This window comes from Eleginops maclovinus, chromosome 20 (assembly GCF_036324505.1).
Source record: "Eleginops maclovinus isolate JMC-PN-2008 ecotype Puerto Natales chromosome 20, JC_Emac_rtc_rv5, whole genome shotgun sequence".
Lineage (NCBI taxonomy): Eukaryota > Metazoa > Chordata > Actinopteri > Perciformes > Eleginopidae > Eleginops > Eleginops maclovinus.
In genome coordinates, this window is record NC_086368.1 from 21,435,435 (window position 1) to 21,457,587 (window position 22,153).

Here is a 22,153-nt window from a genome sequence, read left to right on the forward strand (position 1 = left end):
TTCTAAAATTATAGTGTGAAAGGAGTAGGAAGGAAGGGAGTTGTTTATTTACACAGCGGCTTGGTCTGTTGGATCAGGGAGCAGGATTTCAAGTGATCAACTCTGACTGTTAGCAAAAACATAAAAGGATATAAAGCAATGGGTGCACAGGTTTTACGAGAAATGAATTACCATTAATGGCAAAACAAAGACGTCGGCGTGTTGACTGTAAAAGAGAGAAGAACAGGAGATCAGAAGTGAGCGTCAGATGAGCAGCAGTGAGGCTGTGCGGCCTGCAGTGAAGCGGTTAGATCTGGCTCATAGTGGTTGCCTCACACAGCAGAAAGTGTGTCACAGGAGAGCTAGGCTAATGCACCGGGCTAATGTTAACTCAGCGAGCACATGCTGCATTCAGGCCTCCCGGTTAGCACTTACTGTTACTGTTTGCACAAGTCTTGCCCTGAGAAAAACATAACAGCGTGAGCCACAATAAGAGGTTCAGCTCATACATGAACAAGGACAGGCCTACAGTCAAACTCGACTGCGTTGTCAGTAATTGCTGCTCAGTCAGTAGAAATGGGTTTTTTTCTCCTCAGTTGAACCTACCAGCACTAGTAGTTGGCAAGGAACCACAATTGAGGAAAACAAATATCAAAGCAATGTGCACTTTAAAAGGATCAATACAGCATTGACGGCATTATTGACCTCATTGTTTGCAGCGGTACTTACAAAGATTCATTTTGCTTTAGAGTTAAAGGTGAGGTATTGAGTAAAGAAACAGTTTTGTTTCAATTAGGTTTCTGATTTAAATATGTTAGAGATATTCTCAAAGCCTAACAAACACATCTTGGATTTGTTATTAGTTATTTAGCTTTAGCAATTATTTTATTTTTAAATGTCATGGTGCTCCAGGGACTTCCTGTTGACTATAGTTTAGTGCTTTTGCTTTTGTTTCAGATGTGTCCTGGCAGCGTGTATCCTTTTTCCAACCCAGTTTAGATTTTGCCACTCCCGCATTAACGTAGCTGTGCGGGACTGTGACATTGGCGTATAAAGGATTATTAAAAGACCCCCATCACTCCACCAAAAAACTGTTCGGTCTGCTGCCGTCTGGCAGGTGGTACCACCGCGTTTGAACTAAAACCAGCAGACTCAGGGACCGTCTCATCCCACAGGCCATAAGACTGCTAAACACCTGAGCTCTGTAAAGTGCCTCCATAAACCCAAAACATTTATCTGGTTGCATCTCACTATTCATATCATTTGTTATCTTAATAGTTATGAGCAGAACAAACAGTATTTAATTGTCCTTCACTGTACAATATTTAATCTTAATCTTAAATTCTGTGATTGTATATTTAACTCTGTTTACATGTACGTAGAATCCTGCCTTACTTGATCACTTTCAATATTCCATTCATATTTTAGCTTTTGTGTTTATTTATTTTTCTGACTGGTCTAACAAAATACCTGCAATATTTATTCTAATTTAAACTACTGTTTTATTTTGCACTATTTTTAGTTTTATCTTATTATTTTTATTATTGCCCTTTTATAATATGCTGCGTTGTTGGAGGAGCTCGGGACTTAAGATTTTCAGTGCTACACTGTAGCTGCTGTGCATCTGACAATAAAAACCCTTGAACCTTGAAGAGAATGTCGTCGTCCCCATGTTAACAATCAGTGCAGCATCAATCTTGGATTTTTTATTAGTTATTTAGTTTAAAATATCCATCCTGGCAAACGATGTATACATTCTGAAAGTGTTGACATGTTAAGACATTCCCTAAGGGTGCAATCTAATTGAGTAAATACATTTCCTGATACTAGCTAGTAGTTGCACAGTACCTTGGAAGGACTTTAAACAGAAAGTCAGAAAATGAATAACGAAATCTTGCTCTGTTTATATCACCTAGCTGTCCTTTTATATGTTTTTGGTTTTAACCCCCAGAGCCTCTAGTGGTCAACGGATTCACACGGCTCTAATGAGAGTCTGTGTCGAGGAGTGTGTTGGAACCAGTGCTGAAGAAAATCCTTCCCTCCTAAGATATTCATCTTGATCTTGTTTACCCTGTTTGTATTATCACTCTCGGAAAATAGGCCTCATTACTGCTCCAATCTCATGAATACCACAGACATATTCAATTATGGCTGCTGGCTGCCAATTATGTTTCTGGCCTCGCTTTGTGGCCCAGCAGATAGGTCGTTTAATTTGATTTCTGGGAGCTCTTCTCGTAAAAAGGAGGGAGTTGTAATGATATTGAGATCTGAGTTACACACACACACTTGCAGGCCCTCACAAATAAATACAATTATAAAGTAGATATGTGAACTCATTCACCTGTATCCAAATAGTGAGTGTCCTGCAGCATATACACATGCACTGCTGACCTCTGGCTAATGAAAGATGAACCCAGTGGCAGAGCTGAAAATGATGCTCAGAGTGAACGATGTCAGACATCATCACACAAAACCCCGGGGAGCCCCAGCTTCTCTCATCAAGCGGAGGTCGAGCTGAGGTCAGTTAAGGTCACTGATCAGTCTCAGCTCTGTGGCACACATCCAATAACCATCCAGATATCATCACTGATGCCCACCATGTGGAATAAGATATGAAAACCAACAAGCGTCCGGGCCACAGCCTCTTATTACCTTTCTTTCACGCAAATGAAAAACCTGTCACTGTGACATGATATTATTTCTTTCTTGTTTTTTGTTTCAAATATCAGGGAAGGAGAGTCATTAATAAAAGTTACTTGGCTGCCCTGATATGGGTTTTCTTCTCTTGCCTTTTGCCATACTTTAACTTTAAGAAAACATTGCTCTGTATTATTCTGCCTATATTTCCAAGGCTAATGTCTCATTCTATTGGACCCAATCAACCTAAAAGATGTCCATGCAAATTTTGGACAGTATGCTAAAGGTCTTCTTGTAGTTGCGGTGTGATTGACCAATTTTCAAATACATATTTGACTGACAGTTTCATAATTGTCACAAATTAGGGATTTTTCAGCAACTCTGAATTAGGATGATCACAAAAAGATACTGGAGAATAGACTAGGAGCTCCTCTCACTCAGACCTTTGTCACTGTAAAAAATCTCTGCATCACACAATGGATATTATATTGAATGATAGACGTGAGGGTGCAATATTATTGGGCTCTGATATGTAGTCTCTGTGTTATGTTTGCACCTCTTGTAAATTACAGTAACGTGGTGTCTCAGAAAAAAACCCACCTGTTTCTTTTGCTGTGTCATCCTTGCATATCACCTCTGGTACCCTGGTTTCGAACTTTGCAACTCATATTAAGTAGAAAAATGTTCCACTTGTTTCCTGATATGTGTTCCTGAAGTTTTACGGCCTCAGGAAGCATTTCTCTAATCTCATCTCAGGTTTCTAATTGCAATGTTTTATCTCTAGAGATGTTTGCCTCTCAGAAAGCTAATTGATTTTCCAAATAAATGAAATAGTTGTCACGATAAAATAAGCATTCCCCGAGGACAATGGAACCGTTAACAAAGGGCTATAAATAATGTGCATATCCGCAAATCAAACTAATCAGCCAAGATTCACCAACGCAGCTTTTTCAGACATAAACCATTATTTAGCAATGTGCAAAATACACTGTGGCATTAACTCTGTGTTGTTCATGACTACTGATGCTGATGAACCTGTTTGTGTTACAGGATTTCTTGTTCTCTGAGCCTGCTCTTCTTTGACCACAACAAGAGACTCTCCAGCCCCTCCATCAAGGTACAAAACATTTAGATTTAATTTTTTCTCCAACCCTCAGGACTATGGTAGATATTCTGTCTTCGTTTAATGCCTTCATTAGCATCTTCTGCCCAGTTGTGACTGGAACTGGAGAGCCAGTGCTAATGAGACCATGGCCTGCTTGATGTTGTTTATGGATGTATTGAAACGACTGAAAAGCCAGGAGAATTAGCTAATAGGCTGCAGAAAAACAGCATGCCTCGACCTTGTCTAGATTGAACAGTGATGGATCCTCAAGCCATTTTATCTAAAGGCAGCAGTCAAATAAAAAAAAGGGGGATGCTCTGGGAGGCAGAACTTGTCCTTTGTGCAGACTAATAAAACTCTGAGGGCTTTTCTCTGCTCGGGCCAAAAACTGATCCGGAAACAAATGTCAGTGTATCTGATGTTAAAGAGTTTGAATGTACCATCAGTACAGTAAGTGTACCAGTGTTGTGTTGTTGCATGGATGAAAGGGCATGTTTTGTCATGCAGACCCATGAACAATGTTGCCTGCAGAGCAATGAGCACTGATGGAAGATAGCCGGGATGCTTGGCATCATGAGTGTCCTCTGTGGGCTTCCCTGAGGTACAGCACTGGACTCTTGATTTCACACTGGATTAATTTCATTCTGAGCACAAATCTCTTCTGCAATACCATCCATGGGAGCAAATCGCTTGTCATGTTGTAGAGCAGAGGAGCATTGCAAAGGAATTGTGTGTTCTTTACATACAGTTTAGCCATTGAATGCTGAAATTGTTGAGGTTATGAGTGCTGGAAGGAGCTACCACTGAGTACATTGTCATATTCCTAGTGACATTGATAACAGCTCCTTGATTTTTGTACTCAAAGAAACAAATCAATATCCGTTCTGCAGCTGTAGCATTAGTGATTTTTTTCTCCACTGAGCTGCCTGACGTCCATACAAAACAGCGACCCATTCATGAAAAGTTTAAAAGCTTAACTTTGTATGGTCTGGATACAAAAATAAAAAACCTCTTCAATACATTTTTGAACAAATGCTGACCTCTTCAAATATTGATTGGATCAATATTACCTAAAATGAAACTGCACAGTAGGTAGCAATCACACATGGAGAAGCATCTGAGAGCATATAGCTATTTACTTCCTGTTTGCGATGGTTATTGGAGACCTCATGCTGTGACACTGAGCAGGAGTAGAAATGTTAACCTATAAAACCATCACAGATTCTTTGCAATAACTTTTAAATGATCGCGTTATGTTTTCATATTGGAAAAACAACACAGACATTATGCAATATCACATAAACCAAGAGATGTCTTTTGTATTTTACCTAAATTACTAAAACCTACCATCACTCAGTTTACATATGCCTTTTGTCTTGTAATTTACAACAATAACCATCTTTTAGTAACACATTAGCACATTTAAAGTGCCTCCCTGCTCCCCCTTTAGTGCTCTCATAGGATTTGAGCTACAATTTCCCTAAGTAGATCACCCAGATGTTCCCGGCAGCCCTATTAACTGCTGTTAATATTTGTATGTAAATGCATCACCATCATACATCATGTTCCATTGAGTGTTAATTAGCTATTAAAAATCATGTGTATTTTCTGAAGTTGTGGATAATGAACAATGGCCTTGAGTTGCGTTGACGACACATTGTGAAATGTGAAGTGTAGCAGAGCATATGCATAAAGCATTTCATTTGAAATTCAAATGATTATTGCCATAAATACATGCTTGCTAATTATGCAGTTTTTCTCAGATAAAGTGTACGTCTGTATATAGCACTGTTTGTGTAAGACAGGCCAGAGCATAAGGTGTTTATATCATTATTTAAATTAAACACAAGTGCATCAAATATTTGTGATTTTAAACCAACCTTGCTGTCAGAATGTACATTTTCTTCATTTCTTTCTTCTTCAGAGTAATACTTGAACATAATACTGACAACCAAGATAATCCACCTTATTAACAATAGTCTGTTTGGTCATTCACAGTTTGAAAGATACTCACCACTAAATGTAGGGTCATTCTGAACCCAAAACACTCATCAAATTATCCCTTCATTCTTCCCACAATTAATTTGCTCTTATTTTCTCTCCTGAGGCCCAAAATGTTGCGTTTTATCCAATGTTATGAAGTTTTGCTTTATTATATCAAGGGAGACTGCTCTAATTTAATCCTCAGCACACAACAAAAGCAGTTCATTTGGATTGGTGCAAACTCCGGCATTATGTGTTACATAATGAACTAAGGTCCTAATAGTGATTGGGATCAAAATATCTGCTGTAAATTCAAAAACAAGGAACAACATATCCTGATATTCCGTATTCCCTCATATTGTCTAATATTAAGTTGATTATTACACTGTGGTTTGTCAATTAGGAGTCCTGTGTGTCACAGCTGTGTACCCCAGGCCAAAGCCGAGGCTACCGTTCTGCAGGGGATTTTATCTCTCTGTTTACCCTCAGTAAAACACTTTGTTCTATTCATTTGCATATGGGCATTGGATTCACTTTAATAAACTCCTTATTCAAGATAGATTTATAAAACATGTTTCCAGAGTGCTAATTCTACCAAAAGAATGCTGACGCTAGTGGAAGAAATTTGATGCAAAAAGCTCTGTGTAAAATGTGTTTCTTCTCATGATTACTGGCCTGTATACCTGGAACAGTGAGTCATTAGATATTGACGGTAGTTTTATGGGTTGTTCGTTTGCCTCATTAGTGGGTCTCCACTGGGGAAAGAAGACATAATGTCTGTCTGGTGCTACTGAAAACTCACTGTTCGGTTAAATTGTATAATATAGTGCAACAATCTTTTACTTCCATTGTCAATTATTCTGCCAATTGTTTTTTACATGAATCGATAAATAATTTGGTCTTTAACATATTTGAAAACTGTGAAAGGTGTCCATCCGAAAGTCCAATGTGATGTCTTTCAATTCCTTTTTTCACGTCCAAAACCAAACGTTAGTCAGTTCAATAGGACATTAAACAGAAATAAGCTGGAAAGCTACATATTTGAAGGAGAACTTCTGAAATATTACTTTAACAATTTATTCAATTAAATAATTAATTGGCATTTTTTCCATTGATCCATTAGTCAATCTATAGTCGCAGCTCTTGTGTTACTTCTGCTGTTTCCCTGCAGTTTTGGAAGGATTCGGTTGCTGTGGGTGGCTTAAGTTAAAGCACCTAAAATTACGTTATCATGGTACATGCAGTATCAGAACAACAGTGTTGTGTCACCATATTAAAAACTATACAGGCTTATTCATGTCATTTGGCTCACCATTGCTCACTCTCCCTAACTATGTGTGTGTGTCCATTTTTTGTGTGTCCAGTTTGTGTAGGCATTGCATTAACAAGCTTTAATCCTCTGCATGGCTTATGGGATCCAAATCCCTCCAAAGCTTTTAAAGCTCCTGCCTTTTTATTTCGGTGTCTCTCTGTCTACCTATCATTCCATCAGACAGTGAAGGAAGCTGATGCTACCTTCTGTATGTACTCTCCAAATCAGCTTATGGGTCAGAACATCTTCTCCCTGTCATACTCAAACCATATTTTGGCATTTGATTAAAGTCATGGGTTTCAAATTGATTGAATGTGAAATGGCAAAAATATTCCACAGACATTTCATACAAATACAATTACCTCAAGCTAACGACATCTGGACTTCCTGGCTGCCAAAATACAAAATAACAAAAAACAAAACGATTGCATTCAAGCACATCATGATAACCCAATACTGGTTTTTTTTACTTCATAGAGCATATATGTATTTCAATCGAGCCTCCTTTTTGAACTGTTACTGCTGCCAACAGCTAACATAGCATAGCAAACACATAGCTAGCCCATTTAAACTTGAAAAATTAGCATTTGTAGGGAGAAAATAGTGTGCGTGCCCCCCATGATTTTAACCATGGGTTTAGAGTTAGAAATCAGACAACTTGGAAACCATTCTCAAGAGGAACCTGTTCTTGATTGATTGTCATCCCTATGGAGGCAGCTCTAGATGAATTGTACGTGTAAACCATTCGAAGATGATAGTTTATACTTTAGAAATGTTCATGCTTTTATAATCAGAAGTATCAATACACTGAATCAGGCTTATTTGGTGTTCTGCACAAAGCAATTTTGAAAGATGTATAAACTAATCTAAAGTCTCAATTGTTCATTTTGTTAAATTAAACACATTATGGTTAGACTTCAAGCTTGACTGATCATTGAAAACAATTAAGAGGGCTTGTCCTGGTGATCTATAATGAAATGCACATAGAGTAACACCTCACACCTGTCATCTGCCACTCAGTTTACACTAACCACAGTTCGCAAGACTAACCCTAGAGAAAAAAAGCATCTAAAAGCATCGCTCTGTCCAACTCGATTGAGGACAGCTGACTGTGACTCTCCCTGATAACCCCGTCTTTTACTGGGCAAAGTTACATGTGTAAGGAAGTACTCACACACCCCTTCATCCATTACTTGAAGAAATAAACGTTTACAAAGGACTATTTTTTGCTCAGTATTTTGGCAGATGATCAGAGCAAATTAAATGATGCTCTGTTCTTTCCTCTCTCTTTCTCTTTATTAGAAATGTCTGATCTTTGTTAAGAGTGTTTCTCAGACAAAATGAATATCAGGGTTAATGTGCCTATTATTACCATGTGGATTCTATTTTAATAACCTCAAGACCACTCGCTGGTCTTCAATATTCAGTTCCACATGATGTAACCTAATTAATGTGACAGAGACAGATGCTTTCATTTCTTACAAGTGATCTCATTCCAGATAATGTTTGAAGAGAGGGAGGATACGTGATCATTTACTGTAGCATAAAGGTAACTGAGAACATACCTTATGAAATTAAGGCAGAGACCTATTATAGGACAACTGTATTGTACATCACCAGTTTTAATAATGAAAAAATAATTGAAACTTGCCGGTAGGGAGAATACTGAACTGCATGTTGTTTATATATTAGTGTTTTCATGCTGTGGATTCAAGGTGCACCATCACATTCTGCATATTACATGTGCACCCTGATATTCCTACCATCTCATTTTGTGTAGAAGTAATTTCAAGGGTGCTGCTAAAGCGCTAGTGTGAAGGTCATTATTTTCACTCTTGTAATTTATTAATAAGCTCGGGCTTATCTGCCACAGTGGCTGACTTTTATAGATATTCTTACAAATGCTCTACCTGTTATTTTTAGCCCTATTGAGCAATGCAGTCATGGAGAAATACAAGTTTATTTCACATTGAAATTCAAGCTTGAAGCACACCTTGTCACATCAACCTCAGCAGTGTAGGGAAAACTGCATCGGATGCAATTCGTCACAATGACGCTGGTTTTATAAACTATAGGCCTTTTCTGTGTTTCTTTTTCCGAAACGTGTTGCTGTTGTTGTCCTAATTGTGTCTTACATGACAACTCACATGCATAATTGATCTGGGAGCTTTCAGTGCATGTAATGACAGCAAGTTGTAGAAGAAAGAACTACGACTTAACATTCAAGAGCCTGTGACAGAAGGAGCCATATCCTGTCATTTTTACTGACTGCTGCCTCCGTGTGAATCTCTCTTAATGACGTTTCAATCCTCGAAAAATGCACTTTCTCATAACTCGCGCTCATACATTCTTGCCCCTCTCTTTCTTTTCTTTATATCTACCGAGTGCTCTGTACTGCTCCCGCCAATCTGCAAGGCCATCTGGTCCTCTGTCCGCTTCCTCTTGTCTGTCTGCAGTATCTTTTGCTCTCTGAATCCATTTGACAAAAGATTAATAATGGGAACCTCTGACAGATATAAGCTGCTCATTTTGATAGGGATCATTGGGGAGGAGATAAGTTTAATGCTGGTCGTGAGCAGTTGTCTTTTCCATTTTCCTCTCAACAATGACAGCTCACCTGGACATTTGAAATGTTCAGGTGATAATAGTTGGTTTAAAAAAAAAAGAACTATTTAACACATTTGATTTGAAAGATTGCTCTGACAGAAAAAGGTCTAATCACTCTGACGTGAGGTCACCATGTAGACATAATGCACAATTGTGACCCCTTTTATCCTACAATGTCAGACTAGACAACAATTATATTGAAACCTCCCAGATGTTCAAACGTCCCTGCCCTAAACTGTGGTCAGATTAAAACGTTGCCAGGTGGATTGCTGACAAAGCTGAGCGGTTTGAGATCAGCTGTGATTTGTGACATGAACGGTATCAATGTCAATGCAAATGATTGAAGCATGAGTGGTGGATTTGATGTTGTAAGAGCATCATAATGAGTTCTGTGTGATTTTACAGCAGTAGGGGATGTTTTCTAGGTTATGTGCCACTGTCCTTAGAGGCATATTTGAGAACTGCTGTGTATTGTCACGGCCACTCAACCACTTTCCACCATATGCTGATTATTACTCCTACAATAAAAAATCACAAAAATACACAGAAATACAGTCAGAAATGAATGGAATAAGAATCTCTCAATACATTAGGAGGCAATGTTTTGATTAAACTGAATATCCACTTTTTCTTTATACTCTTATTATTTAATTACGTTTAAATAACATTATTTGAAAGCAACATTTCCTATGACACTGCTTGCTACTACCATCCTGAATAAGTCTAATTCTAGTCTGCAGTTTTACAGTTCCAGGCCAGCATTTTGTGGGGGTCTCCACCCAACTGTTATCTTTTTATGAGCCAATGTGTTTCACCCTCCTCTCTGCGCCCCCCCCTAGTCTCTGCAATAAAACATGCATTTCTCACCAAAAGTCTTATGACATCACACTCACAACACGTCCTCTGCCATATTAACATGAAGAATTGACATTTAAGCTGGAGCTAGCGCTTCTTATTCATGACATAACACACACCCTTTGGCCAAGCTCTCTACCCAGGTAAACGACACACAACAGCAACGTGATGATTCAAGCATGATGTCAACATTTACCCTTTTTTTTGTGTGTGTGTTTACTCGACCAATTATAGTTTCTTCCCCTCAAGTCACATTATGTTCTTTTAATTTTCTCTCACTCATATCTCAACCTCCTCTTTCCCACCTGCATGTTCTTTTTCCAGCAAACCAATTTCTCTCACGTGCTAATTAACAAGGTTGGCCTCAATTATATGATAATTGGACCTTCTAGATAACCAAACATAGACACACTTCCTAGACACTTTTATTTCTAATCCTCCTGAGAACACCTATTACTAACACTAAAAAAATTGTTGTTTTGGCTGTGATTTATACAAGATGTATTTATTGTTGGGTAATGGAAGTGTCCTTGGAAGACAAGCCAGTTTATTGTAAAATAATACAGGCATTTTAAATTTCACTGCTAGCATAAATTCAAACAAAAAAATAGAGCAACATCAACAGCACGTCTTTCCCCAGCCATTCACTGCTTTAAACCTCTTCAGCCTTTAGTGCTTGCCTTTTTATAATGAGACACTCTCTGAAATAGTCTCTGGACTATTTCTGCAGGAGAACTGTCGTATGACAAATTCTTCTCGTCTTGCTTGGATTTTCCTTTTCTTCCATCTCAGCAGAAACGAGGACACATTTCTTCCCGAGTCCACACCAGAAATACAGCTTAGAGATCGCCAATGTTAGTGTGATAAACGGATATCTGTTGTTAATATCTGGAGCAGACCTGGTTGCCTTCTTTGTTTGTCTTTTCTCCTGTTTATGTTGGAGTGGAAGCTGTATTTTAAGTTAGTTGGTAACAATAGATCATTTGGTTCATTATTGTTGCCGTTCTCTCACTGATGCCTTTCTTCTATGCCTAAATGAGAAATTGAGAAGGTTTCACACAACCTTATTTATGTATATGTTCAAAATTTAAGATGAGGCATATTGCTTTTGCAAAAACTCATAAAAACCAACTGGGGTAAGAATATATTACTTCGCTTTTTGGCCGTGTAATAATCCAAAGTTTTCTGATAGTTAAACCAATTGAGAAGGGTATAAATACCAATGATTTACATAAATTGTTTTTGATTATAACTTTTCTTCATAGTGTACTTTTCGTTGCTTAAGGGCACTGACCTATCCCTTATCCCCTCACTTATCTCTCACATCAATGATTTGTCTTTGTAAGCACGTACTGTATATTCCACTAGTCTATAAACACAAGCATTGTTAGGCTGGTAACAGAAAAGAATGATAAGCGTGGCCTCAAGGCCGTGAAGTCTTTTCCTTGGTATTTCCAGCTCATTAATATGTTAATGTCCTTGAGTTCTACTTGCTTACCATGCATGACATACAGAGAAGAATGGGGCTGTGTTGCCTCTTTCCTGAAAATGGCAACATTACTGTAAACAAGGTCGTTGAGAAAGAAAAGAATCTATATGATATTTAACAACAGATGAGGTTATATGAATATCAGTATTTTTTGCTGCGATAGGGTACTGTATTACTGAAACCTCAGCTCTGTTATAACTGCGGAGAAACTGAGCAGCAGGCTTCTCGCCTCCAACGCCCTTCAGGGAGGCAGGATTTTACAGGCGTTTCTTCTTTTTAACGAGGAGACGGGGATTGCACAAGTAATGGGCTTTGTTCTTTGTTGATAATTGAGAGGTGGAGAATATAGTACGCTATAGTTATGCTTTGGGCACGAAGCATAGAATATTGGCACTTAGCAGTAAGTAGCACTGTGAAGTGGCAGTCTGCATATGTTAACAGGTGTGGCGCTTATTAGCACTCCCAGCAGAAAGTTAGATTTAAGATAAAGCAGTTAAAAGTCAGATGGCGAGGCAGTAACCCGGAGGTTGGACAGGGAAGAAAGGCTCATACTGTAAAATACTTTGTGTTTATGTTCACTCACACTTGCCTCTTAAACTGTAGTCCAAATGGAAAATAACAAAACTACTAGATGCCGCAGTGGAGCAGAAATGTTTGTTTCTTGATTGTTTTTCATCAATCATTTCCTTCATTCAAGTGTAAAGTAACTAACTTGTTTATCTGAAATCATGGGTAGGAACTTGAGCTGTATTTTCTGCAAACAAAAAATACACTTTACTGTGAAAAGATAGTGCCAATCAACGTTGTCTTTGTTGAAAACGGATTTGCAATACGTATGTGAGTGCTTTCTTGATGCTCTTATGTCTCACATGGGGGTTACTCACCGCTAACCAGTTAAAGAAACCGTATGTTAAAAATGTACTGTAACTCTAGTAAAATTGAACTAGCCTGTGAACTCATTAAAGCCAAAGCTCAGAGATTATTTCAAAGGATTTAAAGCCAGCATGTTAATTTCCTCACCTTGTACTCTGCGTTTCCACCTTTTCAGACAATGCATAAGGCTTAATGACAAAATGTTTCGCTCATTCTTCCTTTGAGGATGAAGGAGCTCCCGTTCTGAGAATTCGACTAACTGCACAAAGCAATCTTTTTAGGACACGATGCACAGTTAATCCTCCTGAAGGAGGAAAGGATAAAGATTAAGCCCCCACATCCACCTCCAATGCTAACTTTAGCATTATCAACAAGTCTCTTCTGCAATACTTTTCATAAATTAGGAGTGTTTTGTACCATAAACGTATTTAACAGTGTGATAATGGACTGTTTTGCACAAGATTGAACTACATTAACACAGAATACACAGAGGAAGAACTCATCCACAAATGTAATCAACAAGCACATGTTGCCCAGAGGTTGACAGTGTATTCCAGTGTGTGCTCTGAGGGTTGGGTTTGCAACCAGGCTAACGTGCTAAAACGGTGAATAGACCCTGAGGGGGGAAGGGGATGAGATTAAGGCCACATCAACTGGCCACAACTCCACTTTGGTATCATCAACACGTCACAATAAAGGATGTCCACAAGTCAAGCCATGTGCAAAGCTTTAATAAAACACTCCTGTGCAGGTCATCCTACTAAGAGCTCCTCACACAAACACATCTAATGATTTTCAGCAGTACCAAACTAAGGTAATTGGGTCACTTTCCATTTTTGCAGTCACCTATTTCCTTTCTAACCTTTTAAAATATACCCCCAATCGCTTTCTCTTTTTCCTCTATAGTAATTCCCTTATTAACTCTTTTCTGCATTTGTGACTAACCTCAGTTGCAGCATCACATCACAACCTTCATTAAGCTACAGTTGTCATTGTGGACCCATTAACATGGTGTGCTTGAGCCTTTCCGGGACTGTGACGCGTGACTGTGTCTGGCTTAGGATTTCAAACCACCTGCTGTCTGCTCCAAATCTGGGATAGATGGTTGGATGGATGGAAATGATAATGACATGGTGAATGATGGGGGAGTGTATGTCGTTATGTTAATGTGTATGTGTGGTGTTTTGTTTGTTTGTTTTTGTTTTTCTCTGAGCAACAGTTGACCATGACCTCCAGTGGTCGGTTTCAAGGGAATGGAGGAGCACATCTGACGTGGATGTGTGTGTGTGTGTGTGTGTGTGTGTGTGTGTGTGTGTGTGTGTGTGTGTGTGTGTGTGGGATTTTGTGTTTTTAAATGTGAGTTGAGCATCTGGCCGGGCAAAAAAATATGACTGGAGCCTAGAGCGTGCAGTGGACGGGGGCTGTTTTGCACTCCTGCGAAGATGCCCACATCTGTTTTTCCTCCTCAAATACACTGGGAAGTAAATAACAACACAATGCATACAGAAAACATTTGGTTAACAGATATGACACGTATCATACAGCCCTTCTTTGGCACATAAACCTTCTGTGCGTTGGCATGCACTCACACAGCAGTTATAGCTTGTGACTTACATATCGTTTGCTGCTGATTGCACACCATAGGCCTCAGGCAGGGGTCCAACCTGGAGGAAAATAACTGCAAAAATAGCTTTCACACACAAACACATACTTTCTTGCTCTTAATACTCATGCCTAACCTCTGACAAACCAATGCTCTTTCTCTTATCAACCCTCTAGTGAGTTGACGTTGTAGAGGACCAGGGTTGAGATCACTGCTTAATAAACACCTCCTATATGCCTTATTGCACTGTATAATGCATGTCTGTTATGTTTGCTATATGAACTTGCTGAAAATCATAGACGAAATTGCGGTGATTAGGTCAATAGGAATGCCTCAACCGTGTCCTTGATTTAATTAAAAAGACAATTGATAAATCCAATCCCAGAACAGCGCTTGTCCATTTGTCCAATCAAAGCCTAACAATCTTAACCAGGCACATTAAGTCTGGCAAACTTTGTATTCCTCCACATAACATAAACGATGTGCTTTGTTTTTTACCCTAAAACAAAACAGCAAGGATTAGTGGATTAATGGCTGAATTGCTCTACCTGTCTTTCTGCCCTGATGTAAAAAGCAAAACGTAGGCTTGTCTGGCTAACTAGGTAGCCTAAACCAGTGTTACATCCAAGGCCAGGGTTATTTTTTTTCAGGGGTTATACTTACCCTATTTGCATGAAGCACATTCACTGTTCAATAATAACCCACTGTGTGTTAGCCATTGTTGAATGTTAGCTTGAAGGCTAATGTTTGCTCTATTGGATTTTAAAAAGATTTCCCTCAATTAACGCTAACCAAACTCACTATTTGACACCAAAAAACACTGGTTAGTTTTTTCCTCAAAGTTTTTACCTAAAAGTGACCATTAAGCAGTGTTGTTATTTTAGAGAATAGATGAGGATGTACATTATATATCGTTGCAGAGCCTAAACATATTTTACATATTATTTACAAGCCATATGGCTCAGCCCTAGGTTATATGTCAGTTGAAATTGAGCGCCACATGGTCCTATTAATTTCAGTACTGTCCGTGGCCACTGGGCAGAATACTGAGGATAAACAACAGATGTGATTAAATGCTTTAAAGGGTTGAATTCAGTGGACATTTTTAAAGCCAATCTTAACTTTCACTGCCTTATGTATCCACTGATCCTCAACTAAAGTTAGGTCCAGATATAACAATGTTGACAAAGCAAAGAGATGACAAGGTAAAACAGACCCGATGCTTTTTTTATTCCACTGTCAAATGTATTAAGGGACAAGAGCTCGCAAAACTGCTGTTAATCTATAGATTTCATTCAGCAAATCCCATCAACGATTAACATGGACCTTGTCAGCGTGGGTGCCAGGATGAGACTGTTTCCTGCATCCTAGAGTCATTCAGTTCCCTTCCTCCAGAGAGACACTATGTACTTGGCAGAGCTACTGGTGCGATCACATTCAGTGTCACAGCCACGCAGTCGTATTAAATGTGAGAGGAAGAGCGGCAGTTAGGGTAGCATGAGTCAGGCTTGCTTTATTAAAACTCCACAAAAGTTAGCACCTCAGGTTTGAGAATAGAACAGAATAGAATAGACCAAGTGATAACTGAGACATGTGACTGTTCTTGTTGGGCTTGTACGTCTGTGTTACTGTATCTTACACAAACACGACTCACATCACTTTTGATCTGTTTGTTATAATGTTTCTATATCCTCCTTTGCTGCCATTTATTTCCTGCTCGGTCTCTGCCTCGACAGAGCATTTTGTTCCAGTACATGAGGCCACCGAGCAAAAGGCGAAGTCCAATCAAGCTGACAGGTCAACTGAACCCGGTGTACTTACAAAACAGACACTTCCAGTGCAGTGAAAGCTTTGTTGTTTTTTATTTTGAAGTTTATCATTCTAAAACTTTTGCAATGAGTCGGAGCTGCCGGTCGCTTTTTGAGTGATAGTTGACTTGATTCACTTAATATCAAAATCCATAAATGGGATAGAAGCACTGCGGTAATGAATAGGGTAATGTAAATTTGGGACTGGTGCAGTGGGGCAGACATGAGCTAACGCATAAAATAACATGATGATATGATGTTTTAGAGTGTGTATTTGTTATATAAAGTCAACGTTTTTTAAACTGAAATGATTGAAGGGAATTCAGAGAGAGCAGACCTCCACCAAGGCCGTTCCCATAAGTGGAAATGATGTGCATGCGCCCCATGATTCATACTGGTTTTCCGGGGATCTTGCTAACAAACAAACAAACCAAACTGAAAACATAACCCTCATTGGCTGACTTAATAATTTCCCTTGGATATTTCAATTGTATATCACCATTTGACAAGAGTATGGTCAAATAAGCATAGTAACCGAAAGATTGTGCATGCAGAAGTGGTTTCTGGGATTCACTATAATGGTTGTGATGACTGATCGTTTCCTGATAGTGGACAGGCAGGGTGTGATTAAGTTGAATGAGCTTCATAAACTTCTCTATCAAATAGACTTTTAAAACAACTGTTAAAAGCTAGCAATGTATTACTGCTGATCCAAGCAATTTACAAATAATGTTTTCAAAACATGCATTTACAAGCCCAAACTATAGCTTTTATGCAAATGAATGCAAACATAAACGTCTGTATTAGTAAAGGTGCTTGTCTTGAGCCCATGTGTTCTGAAAAAACTATGTAAAATGCTTTTTGACTACAAAACAGTACATTTTTGGAGTCTTACCACTGTGATCCACAACAGCATACATAATGTGCATTGCATATAGAATATTTGACTCTGGGGTTATGTAAGATCTCCCTGAAGCTGTATCTGCTCTTCAGCAGAGATGTACCCTGTGGTGAAAACACATGGGCACATCTGATGCATATTACATCTCTCTCTGTCTCTCTTATTTGTATGTCTGTCCATGCAAAAGTTTAACATTCCTCAAAAATCCCTGAATCAGCCAGGTGTGACGAAGTCTACAGCTGGTGTTTGGCCATGTCACTGGAATTAGAAGCTTGCCTCGTCCCAGTAAAGCTGCTGTGGCAAGACGTAAGCTCCTCAATTGGCTTGGGATTGGTTTGATGGAGACAGGCTCATGTAATAACGTCAAAGTGGTTAAGCCCTCGGGCATCTTTAAAGAGCTTTCAGCTCCCTCACACAGGGAGCAAGACAGGGGAAGGGAGGATAGAGAGTACCAGAGAACGACAGAGAGTTGAGAGACCTTTTTCTGCTAATGTTGGAGAATGGAGCAGATGAAAGAGGTGGAGGAAAGACATCTTATTTAAGCTAACTTTACTCACAGCAGCAATGAGGACGAAGACAGAAGAGAAAGTCGTTCATCCCTTGTACCAGCAAACACTCAGCTCGGAGTCAAGAGATGACTAAGCTGTATTTCCGTGTATTCGCCAATGCCTGAGCACCTCTAAAAGCCTCTGGCAGTGTCACAGTAATGTCCCCACTCTTCAAAGGAATCTCCCAACGCCTCTTGGATGTACACTAAGGAAGACTAATAAAGTCTCTGTAGTTATGGTTGACATGTGCATTTATACTTAGCATTTTTAATTTGATGCGTTACATCACTGTGGGCAGTAAGAAGGAAAGCAATCCAGTCGAGTCAGAAGAACAAGTCTGTTTAGTTGAGATTATTTCACAAAGCCTGGACCAAATAAAGTCTACCAAGCTGGCATAGCTCTCTTTAGGCTACAAATGGTCTATAACCAACGGTTTTTTCCTGCACAAGTCATGTAGGTAAAAGATCACTGCTGCTACCGTTCTTAATTTGTCTTCCATCCATGGTAATTGCATTTTTCTCATCTGTGATTTGTGAGCCTCAGCCAAACTCCCATGCAATGCACAAAGAAGGTTATTAATCAGCCACCGAGGTCAGAGAAATATGCCAGCTCATCCCAATCTTGTTTTCTCCTTGAATCAGCTAAATCATCCACAACTTCAGCGGGAGAACACATCCTGCTGTGACACATCTGACTGTAAGTGAGTCACCTATTCACATCCTGCAGATGAATAACTGACACCCTAAATTGCTTCAGGAAAATTAAGATTCACGCTGACTCTCCCGTTGTTAAGTGAGCATCTCTGCCCGTGAATGGCAGCATGCAGGTGAAAACACCAGTCGTCCCGATCCTTCCTCTCTGCAGGTGATGCAACATTTGTTCCGTGACAGGCTGGTATGGTTGTTTGTCACATTAACACAGCTTGACTCGGGATATGAAGTGGAAAATTTAAGGAGAGCCTCAAGCAGGAGCAGTCCTTTTTATTTAAATCACACAAACAGGAATCTGTGCTTATTTAGCCCAGAGAAGGAAATATGTATGAATAGGGAAACTGACTGGAGTTGCATTGAAGCTGGAGGTTTAGTGGAGTACAGAATACTGTTTGCTTTCATCATGTAAGCTGATCAATGTTGTGTGAGGTGAGGCGTTAAAAGAAACTGGAATTTCTTAATTTGGGGATTAACAGAATGTTTGATCTGATAATTATATATCAAATAAAAGTGAATCCACTGTTTTGTCACCTCAGTAGCGGTCAAGTTATCTTTCTTGTTTTGCATCCTTGTCATATCCTTTCCCCTGAACGGTATTTGAAAAATATTAAACTGCCTAATCGTTTCATTCCAGATTAAATCAGGCAATGCACAGTCTAATGGCTGTAGGAATGAGACCACCCCAGTATCCATTAGTTCATTAAGGCTTTCTGATTTTCTAATTAGTCTCCATTTACAATTCAGTACAAAATGTACATACTTGGTAAAAAAAAAGAGCCTCTTCAGAACAGAATGAGGACTGAGTTGTTCTACTTTTGTGTGCGGTTTCTCTGTGCAGCTTCAGTGTGGATGTTGTTGTGGCTGATGATGTTACGTCAGACCTGGAACAATCAGAATGACCACAAACTTGTTGAGCCAGTGCATTTCAAACCTCTGTAGAGCAAGAATAGGTATGTGTAAGTCAGATATATTATAATAATAATGATGCAAATATGTTATAATACATCTATTACACACACACACACACACACACACACACACACACACACACACACACACACACACAGGATCAAACAAGGACTGAACAAGGTAGGAATTAGCAGACAGACAGGACACAAGGTGAGAATAAGAGCAAGATAAGACATGAAGACTCACAACAGCCATAACCAGTTCAATCTATAAACCCTTAATATTTCCAAAAACAATAATTGGACTAAACTCAATTTCTTATTCAATATAATCTTTGTATCTCAATGGTTATCCCACCCTAACCTTGAGAGATTTTCTTAAGATTTCTCCGTTTTCTGTGAAAAGCTTTCATGGTGTAGTCTTGAGTTAATCATTGAATCAAGTGTTTAGAAGTCGAATAAATGCAACCTAGTTTTAGTCTTTAAGATGCATGGTTAATTTGCTCCTTTGGCTCTGTGCAGTATTGTATGTGAGAATTTGAATAGATATACGCAATTAACGCCACTGTGAAGCACTACACTCCACACAAACACCTTCTTCTTCAGTGCAAATGAAGCAGACACAGCAAACTTTATTTGGACAAAGATATATTCTAATATGTAAAGATGGAGACATCTTAGTTGTGTTACATGTCAGCAATATAATTGGTTAGCTTGCCTTAAACAGAAAATATCAGAATAGAGACATTCTGCTGGGAACAATGTATTGCATCATGTTTTAGTTTGGACTAAAGCAGTGTAGGGAGCGGGGGAAAGTGTGTCACCAGTGATGAATATGAATGCTTAGGTGGCTAGCGTCACTGCAGTGCATCACTGAAGTTTTAAGGGTTCCCCTGGGACCGAGTCACAGATGTTGAAATTGAGATCTGGGGCACTTTCCAATTTAGCTAAAACATCACTCTAGAGAAAAACCATGAAACTGTCTTCAGGAGTCAACATGTGCCTGGCTTAATGATGTGCATCACTAGGAAAAGAAAGTTAGGAATACATTCAGTGTTTGTGTCGTTGGTAATCCTTAGAGGATTCAAACTACAATGCCTGGTAGGAACAGAGAAAAATCATTACACATGGCCCCACCTCCTCAGCAAAGAAAGTCAATCCACAGTTGTTGTATTTAGGTTCATTAGGTTCAATAAATGATTTGATTGGTGAATAGATAAATACTTACATGTCATCAGTGAGTCCGTTCTTAGGTGCAATGGAGGGGTATGAGCTGCCAGAAAAGAATACATGAAAACAGAGACCTCCCTTTTAGATTTGCCCTTGCACTGTCTGTAAAAGAAGCAGGAAACATTGTTTTAAGTGTAATTAAAGAGCATTGAACAGAATTTCAATGGAAATGTCTATATTTCTTTCAATTACATTAATCTCATTGTCTGTTCCGCAGCCAGAGAACCCAGTGATAATAGGCAGACGAAGGCATGTGAAGCTCAGGGAATTTATAACCCTGTGCCTTGAAAAAACATTGTCCAGCAGTGGCTCAGTCAGTAGGGGCTTGGACTGGGAACCGTAGGGTCGCCGGTTCAAGTCCCCAACAGACTTGAAATATGGAAAGTGGACTGCTACTTGGAGAGGTCCCAGTTCACCTCCTACGCCCTGCTGTGGTGCCCTTGAGCAAGGCACCGGACACCTCCAATCCCCCCTCCCCATTGCTCCCCGGGCGCTGCACGATAGCTGCCCACTGCTCCTAGTACTAGGATGGGTTAAATGCAGAGGACTAATTTCACTGTGTGTGCTCTGCTGTGTGCATGTATGTGACTAATAAAAGAGGGTTTCATCCTCCGATTCTAAAACATCAAAAGCTTCACATCGATGTCTGATGGTTGGCAGAAATGACAAGAGCAGTATCCAACCTTGACAAAGCAGCAGCACATTACCCCATTGATTTCAGATTGTTTGCCTCTGATACTTGTAAAAATTGCTTATACTAGTAGGGAATATGTGATCCTCTGGTACTCTCTTGTTGAAGAATTGCAGCAAGTAGCAGTAAAGTAATATCAGTATGTTGGCCAATATGGTACACAAATGTTTTAATATGATGGCCATAAAGAAAACTGTAAATTTAAACATCATTAAGTTGGAAGTTTTGGGGTCCTGTTGGGACAATGTTTATGTAAAAACATGTAATGTCTATCTGTCCAATAGTTGTTGGGGTATTGCAGCCGACCAACATTGCCATCCCTACATGTACAGTACATGTTATGCCTAATTGCAAATCTAGAGGGTTCACTTGCATGTTTACAACAACCTGGTAAAGAAGTGGCATCGTGACATCCTCCAACAGAACTCCACCAAGAAGTATAAAGAGAACTAATACACATCCATTGCGTCTGCTTTGGTTTGTGTCTGAGTCTGGTTAGCGGTACAACAGAGGCTTAAGTCTTAATTACCTACTTGCCTTCCCCTATATTTTTCCGCTTTGCTGTTACATGGCATCATTTAAAACGAATGCATCACCCAATACCGTGTATCAAAGCTTTTCCAATCTTCAGCTTATGATCATCATGTGTCAAGTAAGAATCAGTGTCTTAGTATCAAGGGTACACCCCGGAGTCAATTCACTGAAACTCCTTTTTGAACACATTCACGTAACATCTTACATGGATAGCTAGTCTCAATGCAATAGTGATGAAACATGAAGAAGTTGCTGCACAGCCAGGTGTGACATTACGTGCCAGAGGCAGAGAGAGTTGATTGAGAGGCGAAGTGTTACATCAGTCATTACACACAAAGTATGAGGACATCTGCATATCTGTATGCTGGTGCACAAACTGT

The 22,153-nt window shown here is 39.3% G+C and overlaps 1 protein-coding gene across 2 annotated transcripts in view; it reads left to right on the forward strand.

Moving 5' to 3' along the window:
• The window catches only part of dlgap4b (discs, large (Drosophila) homolog-associated protein 4b), a 92,136-nt gene that overhangs the window by 23,495 nt on the left and 46,488 nt on the right, over nt 1-22,153 (forward strand). For both annotated transcript variants that reach the window (XM_063910726.1, XM_063910725.1), the window contains exon 2: nt 3,667-3,733. The gene's annotated coding sequence lies outside the window, so the exon portion shown is untranslated. The remainder of the gene's footprint in view (nt 1-3,666; nt 3,734-22,153) is intronic.